The sequence below is a fragment of the Cherax quadricarinatus genome, chromosome 56 (genome assembly GCF_038502225.1).
Source record: "Cherax quadricarinatus isolate ZL_2023a chromosome 56, ASM3850222v1, whole genome shotgun sequence".
Classification (NCBI taxonomy): Eukaryota; Metazoa; Arthropoda; class Malacostraca; order Decapoda; family Parastacidae; genus Cherax; species Cherax quadricarinatus.
In genome coordinates this window covers 5799701-5815081 of record NC_091347.1, presented here as the reverse complement: position 1 = coordinate 5815081, position 15381 = coordinate 5799701, and positions in this window count along the sequence as shown.

Below are 15381 nucleotides of genomic sequence, written 5' to 3'. Positions count from 1 at the left end.
AGTGTCATCATGGGCGTGGCCTCCCTAGTTTTGAAGGTTCTCATTATCCATCCTGTCATTTTTCTAGCAGATGCGATTGATACAATGTTATGGTCCTTGAAGGTGAGATCCTCCGGCATGATCACTCCCAGGTCTTTGACGTTGGTGTTTCGCTCTATTTTGTGGCCAGAATTTGTTTTGTACTCTGATGAAGATTTAATTTCCTCGTGTTTACCATACCTGGACCTGGAGTTTACCTGGAGAGAGTTTCGAGGGTCAACGCCCCCGCAGCCCGGTCTGTGACCAGGCCTCCTGGTGGATCAGTGCCTGATCAACCAGGCTGTTGCTGCTGGCTGCACGCAAACCAACGTACGAGCCACAGCCCGGCTGATCAGGAACTGACTTTAGGTGCTTGTCCAGTGCCAGCTTGAAGACTGCCAGGGGTCTGTTGGTAATCCCCCTTATGTGTGCTGGGAGGCAGTTGAACAGTCTCGGGCCCCTGACACTTATTGTATGGTCTCTTAACGTGCTAGTGACACCCCTGCTTTTCATTGGGGGGATGGTGCATCGTCTGCCAAGTCTTTTGCTTTCGTAGTGAGTGATTTTCGTGTGCAAGTTCGGTACTAGTCCCTCTAGGATTTTCCAGGTGTATATAATCATGTATCTCTCCCTCCTGCGTTCCAGGGAATACAGGTTTAGAAACCTCAAGCGCTCCCAGTAATTGAGGTGTTTTATCTCCGTTATGCGCGCCGTGAAAGTTCTCTGTACATTTTCTAGGTCGGCAATTTCACCTGCCTTGAAAGGTGCTGTTAGAGTGCAGCAATATTCCAGCCTAGATAGAACAAGTGACCTGAAGAGTGTCATCATGGGCTTGGCCTCCGTAGTTTTGAAGGTTCTCATTATCCATCCTGTCATTTTTCTAGCAGATGCGATTGATACAATGTTATGGTCCTTGAAGGTGAGATCCTCCGACATAATCACTCCCAGGTCTTTGACGTTGGTGTTTCGCTCTATTTTGTGGCCAGAATTTGTTTTGTACTCTGATGAAGATTTAATTTCCTCATGTTTACCATATCTGAGTAATTGAAATTTCTCATCGTTGAACTTCATATTGTTTTCTGCAGCCCACTGAAAGATTTGGTTGATGTCCGCCTGGAGCCTTGCAGTGTCTGCAATGGAAGACAGTCATGCAGATTCGGGTGTCATCTGCAAAGGAAGACACGGTGCTGTGGCTGACATCCTTGTCTATGTCGGATATGAGGATGAGGAACAAGATGGGAGCTAGTACTGTGCCTTGTGGAACAGAGCTTTTCACCGTAGCTGCCTCGGACTTTACTCTGTTGACGACTACTCTGTGTTCTGTTAGTGAGGAAATTATAGATCCATCGACCGACTTTTCCTGTTATTCCTTTAGCGCGCATTTTGTGCGCTATTACGCCATGGTCACACTTGTCGAAGGCTTTTGCAAAGTCTGTATATATTACATCTGCATTCTTTTTGTCTTCTAGTGCATTTAGGACCTTGTCGTAGTGATCCAGTAGTTGAGACAGACAGGAGCGACCTGTTCTAAACCCATGTTGCCCTGGGTTGTGTAACTGATGGGTTTCTAGATGGGTGGTGATCTTGCTTCTTAGGACCCTTTCAAAGATTTTTATGATATGGGATGTTAGTGCTATTGGTCTGTAGTTCTTTGCTGTTGCTTTACTGCCCCCTTTGTGGAGTGGGGCTATGTCTGTTGTTTTTAGTAACTGAGGGACGACCCCCATGTCCATGCTCCCTCTCCATAGGATGGAAAAGGCTCGTGATAGGGGCTTCTTGCAGTTCTTGATGAACACAGAGTTCCATGAGTCTGACCCTGGGGCAGAGTGCATGGGCATGTCATTTATCGCCTGTTCGAAGTCATTTGGCGTCAGGATAACATCGGATAGGCTTGTGTTAATCAAATTTTGTGGCTCTCTCATAAAAAATTCATTTTGATCTTCGACTCTCAGTCTGGTTAGCGGCTTGCTAAAAACTGAGTCATATTGGGACTTGAGTAGCTCACTCATTTCCTTGCTGTCATCTGTGTAGGACCCATCTTGTTTAAGTAGGGGCCCAATACTGGACGTTGTTCTCGATTTTGATTTGGCATAGGAGAAGAAATACTTTGGGTTTCTTTCGATTTCATTTATGGCTTTTAGTTCTTCCCGCGATTCCTGACTCCTAAAGGATTCTTTTAGCTTAAGTTCGATGCTTGCTATTTCTCTGACCAGTGTCTCCCTGCGCATTTCAGATATATTGACCTCTTTTAGCCGCTCTGTTATTCTTTTCCGTCGCCTGTAAAGGGAGCGCCTGTCTCTTTCTATTTTACATCTACTCCTCCTTTTTCTTAGAGGAATAAGCCTTGTGCATACATCGAGTGCCACCGAGTTAATCTGTTCTAGGCATAAGTTTGGGTCTGTGTTGCTTAGTATATCTTCCCAGCTTATATCGGTTAGGACTTGGTTTACTTGGTCCCACTTTATGTTTTTGTTATTGAAGTTGAATTTGGTGAATGCTCCCTCGTGACTAGTCTCATTTTGTCGGTCTGGGGCTCCACGCATACATGTCTGAACCTCAATTATGTTGTGATCTGAGTATATTGTTTTTGATATGGTGACATTTCTTATCAGATCATCATTGTTAGTGAAGATGAGGTCTAGTGTATTCTCCAGTCTAGTAGGCTCTATTATTTGCTGGTTTAAATTGAATTTTGTGCAGAGATTTAAAAGCTCGTGTGAGTGTGAGTTTTCATCAGAGCTGCCTCCTGGTGTTATTACTGCAACAATATTATTTGCTATATTCCTCCATTTTAGGTGCCTTAAGTTGAAGTCCCCCAGGAGCAAGATGTTGGGTGCAGGAGCTGGAAGATTTTCCAGACAGTGGTCAATTTTTAACAGCTGTTCCTGGAATTGCTGGGATGTTGCATCCGGAGGCTTGTAGACTACCACAATGACTAGGTTTTGGTTCTCGACCTTTACTGCTAAAACTTCCACTACATCATTTGAGGCATTAAGCAGTTCTGTGCAAACAAGTGACTCTGCAATGTACAGGCCAACCCCCCCCCCCCTTTTGCCTGTTCACTCTGTCACATCTGTATAGGTTGTAACCTGGGATCCATATTTCGTTGTCCAAGTGATCCTTTATGTGGGTCTCAGTGAAAGCCGCGAACATTGCCTTTGCCTCTGCAAGCAGTCCACGGATGAAAGGTATTTTGTTGTTTGTTGCTGGCTTTAGACCCTGTATATTTGCAAAGAAGAATGTTATCGGACTGGTGGTATTGTTGGTACTGGGGGGGGGATTTTTTTTCCGGCATTAGTATCTGTATCTGTTGGTTTGGAGTGGAGGCCATCGACTGTGGTTCCACTCCAGGAATGACTGGATTTGGTGTACGATTTCTGCCATTTCCTGCCAGTTTTTTTTCCTTCCTGGCACTAAAAAACCTCTCCCTCTTGAGTGGCTGTGGCTACCCAGGTTTTCCCATGGCCTGGATGTTTTGTATCTTTTTGTCCCCTTTAGATGGTATGCCTGGCAATTTAAGTTATAGCACAGTCTTTCCTGTACTGAAGAGGTACACATTTCAGTGTGAAAAAGCTTACAGGAAGGGAGTTTGCATTTTCCTGTTGTCATATGGGCATGGCATTTTCTAGGGTGGTCATAGTTGCATGTCCCATCTGAGTAATTGAAATTTCTCATCGTTGAACTTCATATTGTTTTCTGCAGCCCACTGAAAGATTCGGTTGATGTCCGCCTGGAGCCTTGAAGTGTCTGCAATGGCAGACACTGTCATGCAGATTCGGGTGTCATCAGCAAAGGAAGACACGGTGCTGTGGCTGACATCCTTGTCTATGTCGGATATGAGGATGAGGAACAAGATGGGAGCGAGTACTGTGCCTTGTGGAACAGAGCTTTTCACCGTAGCTGCCTCGGACTTTACTCTGTTGACGACTACTCTCTGTGTTCTGTTAGTGAGGAAATTATAGATCCATCGACCGACTTTTCCTGTTATTCCTTTAGCACGCATTTTGTGCGCTATTACGCCATGGTCACACTTGTCGAAGGCTTTTGCAAAGTCTGTATATATTACATCTGCATTCTTTTTATCTTCTAGTGCATTTAGGACCTTGTCCTAGTGATCCAATAGTTGAGACAGACAGGAGCGACTTGTTCTAAACCCATGTTGCCCTGGGTTGTGTAACTGATGGGTTTCTAGATGGGTGGTGATCTTGCTTCTTAGGACCCTTTCAAAGATTTTTATGATATGGGATGTTAGTGCTATCGGTCTGTAGTTCTTTGCTGTTGCTTTACTGCTCCCTTTGTGGAGTGGGGCTATGTCTGTTGTTTTTAGTAACTGTGGGACGACCCCCGTGTCCATGCCCCCTCTCCATAGGATGGAAAAGGCTCGTGATAGGGGCTTCTTGCAGTTCTTGATGAACACGGAATTCCATGAGTCTGGCCCTGGGGCAGAGTGCATGGGCATGTCATTTATCGCCTGTTCGAAGTCATTTGGCGTCAGGATAACATCGGATAGGCTTGTGTTAACCAAATTTTGTGGCTCTCTCATAAAAAATTCATTTTGATCTTTGACTCTCAGTCTGGTTAGCGGCTTGCTAAAAACTGAGTCATATTAGGACTTGAGTAGCTCACTCATTTCCCTGCTGTCATCTGTGTAGGACCCATCTTGTTTAAGTAGGGGCCCAATACTGGATGTTGTTCTCGACTTTGATTTGGCATAGGAGAAGAAATACTTTGGGTTTCTTTCGATTTCATTTATGGCTTTAGTTCTTCCCGCGATTCCTGACTCCTATAAGATTCCTTTAGCTTGAGTTCGATGCTTGCTATTTCTCTGACCAGTGTCTCCCTACGCATTTCAGATATATTGACCTCTTTTAGCCGCTCTGTTATTCTTTTCCGTCGCCTGTAAAGGGAGCGCCTGTCTCTTTCTATTTTACATCTACTCCTCCTTTTTCTTAGAGGAATAAGCCTTGTGCATACATCGAGTGCCACCCAGTTAATCTGTTCTAGGCATACGTTGGGGTCTGTGTTGCTTAGTATATCTTCCCAGCTTATATCGGTTAGGACTTGGTTTACTTGGTCCCACTTTGTTTTTGTTATTGAAGTTGAATTTGGTGAATGCTCCCTCGTGACTAGTCTCATTATGTCGGTCTGGGGCTCCACGCATACATGTCTGAACCTTAATTATGTTGTGATCTGAGTATATTGTTTTTGATATGGTGACATTTCTTATCAGATCATCATTGTTAGTGAAGATGAGGTCTAGTGTATTCTCCAGTCTAGTAGGCTCTATTATTTGCTGGTTTAAATTGAATTTTGTGCAGAGATTTAAAAGCTCGTGTGAGTGTGAGTTTTCATCAGAGCTGCCTCCTGGTGTTATTACTGCAACAATATTATTTGCTATATTCCTCCATTTTAGGTGCCTTAAGTTGAAATCCCCCAGGAGCAAGATGTTGGGTGCAGGAACTGGAAGATTTTCCAGACAGTGGTCAATTTTTAACAGCTGTTCCTGGAATTGCTGGGATGTTGCATCCGGAGGCTTGTAGACTACCACAATGACTAGGTTTTGGTTCTCGACCTTTACTGCTAAAACTTCCACTACATCATTTGAGGCATTTAGCAGTTCTGTGCAAACAAGTGACTCTGCAATGTACAGGCCAACCCCCCTCCCCCCTTTTGCCTGTTCACTCTGTCACATCTGTATAGGTTGTAACCTGGGATCCATATTTCGTTGTCCAAGTGATCCTTTATGTGGGTCTCGGTGAAAGCCGCGATCATTGCCTTTGCCTCTGCAAGCAGTCCACGGATGAAAGGTATTTTGTTTGTTGCTGGCTTTAGACCCTGTATATTTGCAAAGAAGAATGTCATCGGACTGGGGGTATTGTTGGTACTGGGGGGATATTTTTTCTCCGGCATTAGTATCTGTATCTGTTGGTTTGGAGTGGAGGCCATCGACTGTGGTTCCACTCCAGGAATGACTGGATTTGGTGTACAATTTCTGCCATTTCCTGCCAGTTTTTTTTCCTTCCTGGCACTAAAAAACCTCTCCCTCTTGAATGGCTGTAACTACCCAGGTTTTCCCATGGCCTGGATGTTTTGTATCTTTTTGTACCCTTTAGATGGTGTGCCTGGCAATTTAAGTTATAGCACAGTCTTTCCTGTACTGAAGAGGTACACATTTCAGGGTGAAAAAGCTTACAGGAAGGGAGTTTGCATTTTCCTGTTGTCATATGGGCATGGCATTTTCTAGGGTGGTCATAGTTGCACGTCCCGTCTGTTTTTCCAGATTTCCCATGTCTGCAGATACCAAGTGCATAGTATGTGCACAGGCTTGGTTTCCGTTTGCCTTGGGTTTCTGTGACTGTATTCCCTGTTGGTGCATGTTTCCCTGTCTTATTCCTATCCTCCCTAGCACCAACAATGGAGCTCCCAGCAGTTGTTTTTGGTAATATATCCTCACTATAGCTAGCGGAGTCCTCTTGTTTGCTATTTCCTGTGGTATTTCTAGTTTGCAATATTGGTTTTATCTTATCTTTGACTACACTTGTTTCCCCACTACGGCTCCTGTCCCCTATGAGGTCATTTATATGTATTCCTTCCTGCGTATAATTCCCGACTACCTGGACAAAATCTCCAGCTTCACCATTACTGTCTTCCAGGACAGCACCTCCAGCTTCACCATTACTGTCTTCCAGGACAGCACCTCCAGCTTCACCATTACTGTCTCCCAGGACATCACCTCCAGCTTCACCAATACTGTAACCCAGGACAGCTTCACCTCCTCCCAGCTCCAGCTTCACCATTACTGTCTCCCAGGACAGCACCTCCAGCTTCACCATTACTGTCTCCCAGGACAGCACTATCAGCCCAACATTTACTGACTACCAGGACATCACCTCCAGTTTCTGACTACATGTCCATTATCAAGGGCAGTACCATTCAGCCCAGACTTTTTATGTTCCCATCTGTTGTAGAAAGCTTCCTGGTTGTCTATGAAAGCAGCTTTGATGTTATCCTCTTTTAATACCCTTGTGTTTTAGTCCACAGATTTTCCTCATTTGGGCATACCCAAAAACACTTCCCTGTTTTAATACTGCTTGTAGCTAGTTCTTGGATATCTGCACAAGGGGCGTGACACCAATTTCCACAAAAATGACAATTTATCCATGTGGAAGCCCGTTTGTTTGATTGACTGCAGACTATACAGAGCTTCATAATGATTTGAGTGGTTGATTTACTGTAATTCTACTAGCAACCTCTTGAATACTCTATTAATAATCTCCTTAAATGAAGCTCTAGCTATTTGTATTTCTATTTCTAACTAATTGGACAGCTTACCGTGTACGTTCCTGATTTATATTTATTGTTTGTGTTTGATAAGGGCGCCTACAACCCCATCCGTTTACAGTCTGCTTTATTGTCCAACGAATCCGTTTGAAACCAGTCAAGGGTTCGGACCATCGAGGGTTCGGACCAGTCGAGGGTTCGGACCATCAAGGGTTCGGACCAGTCGAGGGTTCGGACCAGTCGATCTGATCTGATCAGTGGGTCACTTATTTAAAACATACTAGTCGGTGATTTGGGCTAACACATGAAGGATCTATTTGAAATTATCTACCCGAGTAATATGTGATTTGATTGATACAAAAGTATAACTTGCGTGTTGAAGAGCCGGTGATTTCTGGCAGCTCCTACAGTGACGAACGGTCGAGCCTCAACCCTTGTTTATCAATCGCTGTATCTAGCTTTTCTAGTTTTTTTTTTTTCGTCTCCACCACAATAAATGCTATATTATCACTATAGTTGACTGGTGGAAATTTTTGGAGGAAGGACGCTTTTTCTGTAGTAATAATTGCTTCTCGTTGTGTATATTGCGACCGCTGGTAACTACAGGTTATATGAAATTCACAGTATACGTCTGGTATTTCAAGAAAAAAGAAACTAATGAAAGTCACTCCACTCCACTAAGTACCATTATAATACTGGTTAGTTGCTACTACAACACTGTATTCTGCTATTCACTGGTATCACTAGATTATATGCGAGTACACTAGCTGGCCAGAAAGATTATTAAAACAGCTGACCACTGTGGTAAGTTTCTGGCGACTTCTGGCACCTGCCTCTATAGGCTTATCACTTCATTTACAAATTCACCTGTTTTCAAATGACACTTTAGCCTTTATCATCTATATACTAGGGAGCCACTGTAGTATACACTATACACTATGTGTGGAAAATTTTTTGATTTTCCGAAACTATAGTGCCTAATAGGTGTTTAATGTGTCTATATGGGTCAAAAATGTATTTGAAAATAAGAGTAGAACCAAGAGTTCCCTTTGCGCATGCGCGGATGTGCGGGGGGGAGAGCGCGTATTGTTTTGAATGGTGGTGAGGAAGCTGAGAAAAAATGGAACCACGAAACTGACGTTCACGGTGGCCTAAGGATTAATATAGGCCTCATTTCATAATAAGAAGTGTCGTAATTGTTCCTGGTGGAGAGTGAGGGAACGGGATTTACGGGACCACAGTAATAGAGTGGTAAAAGTGTGATAAGAGAAGGACCGGGTGACTGACGCGTCACAATGGACTGTGTCCTGGGGAAAATTACCCTTGGATTAATCATCACTCATCGGTCTCAGATCTTAATGGAGTGACCTCTAGTTTGTATAATAGTTATGAGACGTTAAATCGGCTTGTGAATTGTAATGTAATTAATGATAATAACGCTAAGTTAAGAGAATATGTGAAGTGAAATAAGTCGTTTGCTCCGAGTGAACACGCTAGACCTCGTTGTTAACGAGACGAGGAAAGGGAAACTCCTTGAGTCACGACGTCTAAAGCAGGACAAACCAGCGGATACCTCGTCCTGCTGGAATGAGAATCGTGTCGGTGTAGCAGGACATCGAAAATGAGATGGTGAATCAAGAAATGAGGAATATCAATCACCCACAGTTAAGTAACCCTTCTAGTTATAGCAACCTTAGACTGGCCAGTAGTGGTATGTTATAATTAGATAGGTTACGAGTGATCCAGCTACATCAAGTGACCACCAGAGAACATCTGGTAAGTAGTGGGATTATGTACAAATGTTTTCCTTGACGGATGTATCCATGTGTGTCCTACCCCCCCCCCTTCATTCAGTTAAACTAATATAATCTATACAGTCCACAATTAATTAGTAGCACCGTACTTGTGGGTGCTACCCAATCCATACTGGTCTCGGATAGATATGGATAAGATTGTGAGGTCGAGGGGACCACTTGGTGCGACCAGGGGTGGTTAAGTTTTCTCACATGTCTACACGGGGTGACTACGGTAAACAATATGATTGTCTCCCAATGAGATTACTGGTATGTATATAATGTTGAGGTACATACAGGTAAGCACCCTAGAAAATTTTCCATACTATGTATACACAATGTTATCAGGGAGACTTTCTTTCCTCTGTGTGTAGGATTGGTCCTCATTCTGATCATGAGTGAGTAGGATGGATCATTCTGGTTGCCAGTGTGTAGGATTGGTCCTCATTCTGACCAGTGTGTAAGATAGGTCCTCATTCCAGCCAGTGTGTAGGATGGGTCCTCGTTCTGGACACCAGTGTGTAGGATGCGTCCTCATTCTGTCAGTGTGTAGGCTGGGTCCTCATAGTGGCAACACCAGTGTGTAGGATGGTTCATCATTCTGGCCACCAGTGTGTAGAATGGGTCCTCATCCTGGCCAGTGTGTAGGATGGGTCCTCATTCTGACCAGTGAGTAGGATAGGTCCTTATTCTGGCCACACCAGTGAGTAGGATGGGTCCTCATTCTGGTCACCACTGTGTATGATGGGTCCTAATTCTGGTCAGTAGCGTCGTAAGGGGGGCGGGGGGGGCGTGCCTCCCCGGGTGACACCATAGAGCCTCTAAAGAAGGTGACACTAAGGCACAAAACAGTGCTGCACCAACATAAGAGAAGAATCCTTCGTTTCTGTATAGCCTATTATATGAATACAGAGTACAAATAGGCCTATATGGGGAAAATCATTGATTTTGATGTGATAGATGATTTTGCAGGATTGAAGGCAAGGAAATGTAAGATCAGATTCACTGAGATGTTACCTGTACTCAAGGTCAAATGTAAGATCAGATTCACTGAGATGTTACCTGTACTCAAGGTCAAATGTAAGATCAGATTCACTGAGATGTTACCTGTACTCAAGGTCAAATGTAAGATCAGATTCACTGAGATGTTACCTGTACTCAAGGTCAAATCAGTACTAGTGTTTCTCTGATATTGCAATGTTTTTCTTTATTTTTCAATTTTTTTTTTTTTTGGCATTGTTAAAGATGAATAAACATAGGATCAGTTGGCTGTACTCAAAGTGGTATTTGAGTTTGTTTCCCCAATATTACTACGATTATTTAACATTAATAAAGTCGAGAAGTATTCTCCTGTTCAGTTTATGACCCTTAAACGTTAGTTACTGGTCATGTAGTAGTGACGTAACTGGTCATGCAGTAGTGACGTAACTGGTCATGCAGTAGTGACGTAACTGATCATGTAGTGACGTAACTGGTCATGCAGTAGTGACGTAACTGGTCATGTAGTAGTGACGTAACTGATCATGTAGTAGTGACGTAACTGGTCATGCAGTAGTGACGTAACTGGTCATGCAGTAGTGACGTAACTGGTCATGCAGTAGTGACGTAACTGATCATGTAGTAGTGACGTAACTGGTCATGCAGTAATGACGTAACTGATCATGCAGTAGTGACGTAACTGGTCATGTAGTAGTGACGTAACTGGAGTTAACTCCCCCCCCATCCCCCCGCCCTTGGATTTCATGGGGGTGACACCAAAGATGCCGCCCCGGGTGACACCAACCCTAGCGACGCCACTGATTCTGGTCACCACTGTGTAGGAGGGGTCCTCATTCTGATATATATATATATATATATATATATATATATATATATATATATATATATATATATAATTTTTTTTCCCCGAGTCGGCCGTCTCCCACTGAGGCAGGGTGACCCAAAAGAAAGAAAATCCCCCAAAAGAAAATACTTTCATCATCATTCAACACTTTCACCTCACTCGCACATAATCACTGTTTTTGCAGAGATGCTCAGAACACAACAGTTTAGAAGCATATACGTATAAAGATACACAACATATCCCTCCAAACTGCTAATATCCCGAAACCCTCCTTTAGAGTGCAGGCATTGTACTTCCCATTTCCCAAGTCCGGCTATATAAAAATAACCGGTTTCCCTGAATCCCTTCACTAAATATTACCCTGCTCACACTCCAACAGATCGTCAGGTCCCAAATACCATTCGTCTCCATTCATTCTAATCGAACACGCTCATGCACGCCTGCTGGAAGCCCAAGCCCCTCGCCCACAAAACCTCCCTTACCCTTTCCTTTCAACCTTTTGTGTGTGTGTGTGTGTGTGTGTGTGTGTGTGTGTGTGTGTGTGTGTGTGTGTGTGTGTGTGTGTGTGTGTGTGTGTGTGTGTGCGTGCATGCATGCATGCGTGTGTGTGTGTTTTTGTGCGTGTCGTGCCGAATTTGTAAAATTGTCACTTAGGAAGAACTCATTTAAAATTAAATCCTTTCTAAAATTTTATTTTATACGTTTAAAGATATATTTTTTAATTTATTTTAATGAAAAAAATAATAATATTGTACCAAAAGAAGCTTAGAAAACTTGCCTAACCTTATTATAACAAGCGCAATTTAATTTACCCTAATCCAACTTAATATATTTTATATAAGTTTACAATATTTTAAACACAATGAAATATATTTTTTCGTTAGGTTCAGAATGATATTTGCGAAATTATTGCATACACAAATTTTTGCTTGCTCGATTCGGCAAGAAGTGAGTTGCTATTTAAGCCAAAATAACAGGTTTTACCTGTTCGGCACGACAAATATTTATACAGTGGTACCTCGGTATACGTCCGCTTTGGAATAAGTCCAACTTGGTATACGTCCTGTTTTACGCTAAAATATTTGCTTATAGGACCTTTGTTTGGAATACGACTCGCGTACTGAACTTGTATGGGTCAAAATGAGTGACGACACCACGCGCTACACCGAGGCTGTAGGTCCCACAATTTGCACTACAGGTGGACTCCATCCTATAAAAGCTATGAAAGACGTATTAAAATACATAATTTTGTTGTTGAATTCTATCAGAAAATAAATTTTGTTTTGATTTTTGTCAATTCTTCTGGCCTCAGAGGCCAGAAAAATAGGTACACAATGCAGAAGCTTCTAAAATGGAAGCAAACAAGGCAATATAGCTCCATAATTGAAGAATATAAGAACAATCCTGCAAAGCAGTGACCACAATTAAAACCCCTTGGTTTATAACCACAAACCAGTACATCATTCTAACATAGTGCATGAGGCATGCCACGAAGTGTCAGAGTAACAAATACTACACAGTATCACCACACTCTCCACGATAATCATAACTATAATTTTTGAAGGGGTGGACGGGTAAGCCAGTGGAAGACCTCGGTCAGATCAGAAACTCCAGCTGTGGGTCATCATATGACTAAGACCCGCGTCACTTGTCCTGTTTCCTGACAAACCTACTTAACACTAATGCCTATTAAATCTACAGTGATAAGTCCTCTCAAGGGATGTACCGTGGTGCTGGTGGGGGCTATTGATCTAAGGAATTGGACCTGTGTTACAATTCCTTGAATAGAACTTGAATGCCTTCCATTTCCCTCTGGTGCTGTATAGCACCTGCAGGTTTAGCGTTTCCCTTTCATGAAGGTAAGAATATTACAGCAATGAAGGCATCACCCTCAGGAAGTTCCCGCTGTCAGGTGTCTTATGAATTTGTACAAAAGGAACCAAGCAAGGTGAACCCAGCCAGCAAGCGCCGGACCTAGTAACATTCCAGCCAGATTCCTGAAAGACGGTGACTCTTAATTGAACGTACCCATAGCTTACATAATAAATTTATCCACCTCCAATACTGTGCCGGAGGAGCTCAGTGACTAAGAGTCACTCTTATTTTCGAGAAAAATAGTAATTCGTGTGTCAGTAACTATCAGCCTGCATCATGTTGTCCAACATCCTTGAGAAAGTAGTATATAATTATCAAGCAGTTAAGTGTCTAAAATAACCATAACATCCTTCATAGTTATCAGTCAGGTTTCAGTGGATCTCACTCAACGGATGCCTGCTTAATTAACCTGCTGGATTATATAAGAGCCCAAATGTCGCAAGGGAATTGCACAGGCATGTGACCTTACACTTTCAACGAGATTTTGGCACAATTAACCATGAAATATTAGAGCTACAGGCTACTAGCATAGGCTGTCTAGACAACTTTGTCTTCTCTGAAGAATGAGAAACAGTCTAGTAGAAGAATAGGCGAACCCGGAAAAAATTCCCTTACAAATAAATGATTTTGGTAACATTTGACGCAGGGTTATGTTTTGAGTCACATTTAAAATCCAAATCAATTTACTTTAGAAACATTTTTTAACAGAGATATAAAATAAGGACCTTTCAATGGCATGATTATTTTATTTTCTGTCAAGTGAACTGGGGACATGACAATGTCTGTGTACTTTTTATATCTCCAGGACATAAGTTTGGTCATCAGTGACCATGACAGGTTCAGTATTGTTTCAGGATTCTCCTCGATACCATGATGAAAAATTCGAGACACTTGTGCAACATCTGGGTATATTTATTTGTAGACGTTTGGCCATCCAGTGGCTTTATCAGGTATGATGTCCTTGTATTGATAAAGCCACTGGATGGCGAAAGGTTTACGAATAAAGATACCCAGATGTTGCACATGTGTCTAATTCTTCATCCTGTCGGTATTGTATACCATTCATGTACGTCGAGACACCATGCACGTACCAGTATACATTTTAAACCATTGTTGTGACAGGAACATGGATTCTTTCCTGTTTTTTTGCACTTGCACCGTATATATTTCAGGACTTTGATGGAACTGCATCTTTATCAGTCATAATGGATTGGAGGGATCCATTGACCTACCCCCCCCCCCCCATACAACATTTTCAGCTGTCATTGCTAAGATCGTGTCCCCACACAACCTGGAGGTGGACGAGTAAGCTGTGGTAGTGTGCTGCACATTCATTAAGTGGCATCCCATGGGGTTCTACTCTGTTACTCTTGGTCATCTAACTAATTCATGTTAAGCGCTAAACCCATGTGTGTCATTCTGCGCAAGACTTGGTGGAGGCTTGATCCTCCAACTGTTGAACGCCAAACAGACGCGCTTCCTATTTGTATTCGCATGCATGTCTGCTCTACTTTTGGTCGCCATTGTCATATATATGGCACACCTCAGAGTAGTGAGTGTGTCCTTCCTACTTCCTCCGTACAGTAAGCCAAGAAGACGAATTCTAGCATCACAAACTTCTACTGTTGTCTCATCTCGCATACTGACGATGGTTGACACAACTCCTACATCTATGGACTTCTTCAGCTGTATCATCAAGTATATCTTTCCATGATCGTATGTTGCTGACGTAGTGTTGCACCCACACCAAGTATGAATGAATATGTGTTTCCGAATCTTTAGAGGCACCCTGCCGCAAGCTTCCTCCATGCTGTATATTTGTTCTTTTGAGTGTCTGCTGCTTTCCGGTGGTCTGGTGGTTCCGGTGGTCTGGTGGCTAAAGCTCCCGCTTCACACACGGAGGGCCCGGGTTCGATTCCCGGCGGGTGGAAACATTTCGACACGTTTCCTTACACCTATTGTCCTGTTCACCTAGCAGCAAATAGGTACCTGGGTGTTAGTCGACTGGTGTGGGTCGCATCCTGGGGGACAAGATTAAGGACCCCAATGGAAATAAGTTAGACAGTCCTCGATGACGCACTGACTTTCTTGGGTTATCCTGGGTGGCTAACCCTCCGGGGTTAAAAATCCGAACGAAATCTTATCTTATCTTATCTTATCCTTCAGCAACACCAACCTGTGAGTGTTGGGTATGATGGAGGTGTTACTTTCCAGACTCTCCTCTTGCTTACCTCAATTCTTCAGTAAACAAACTTCACCATATGAAACTGAAAAAAAAATCTGAAGAAATCTCAATTATGAGCTATCGTGATCGTAATTCAAAGAGAATCGGCTTCACATCTTGTAAAACAGCTTTACCAATACTAACCTGCTGATATCACTTGCTGACTAAAGACACTTGTGCAACATTTGGGAATCTTTTCGTCAGTCACTTCAGTCCGTGTATTGTTTGTAATGGCTTGATGAAGCTCCTGGACACAAGTGTCACATTAGTTCCACTTGTGTCCTTTTACCTAACAGACTGAAGAAGCCACTGGCGGGCGAAACGTTTCCTCAGTAAAGATTCCCAAA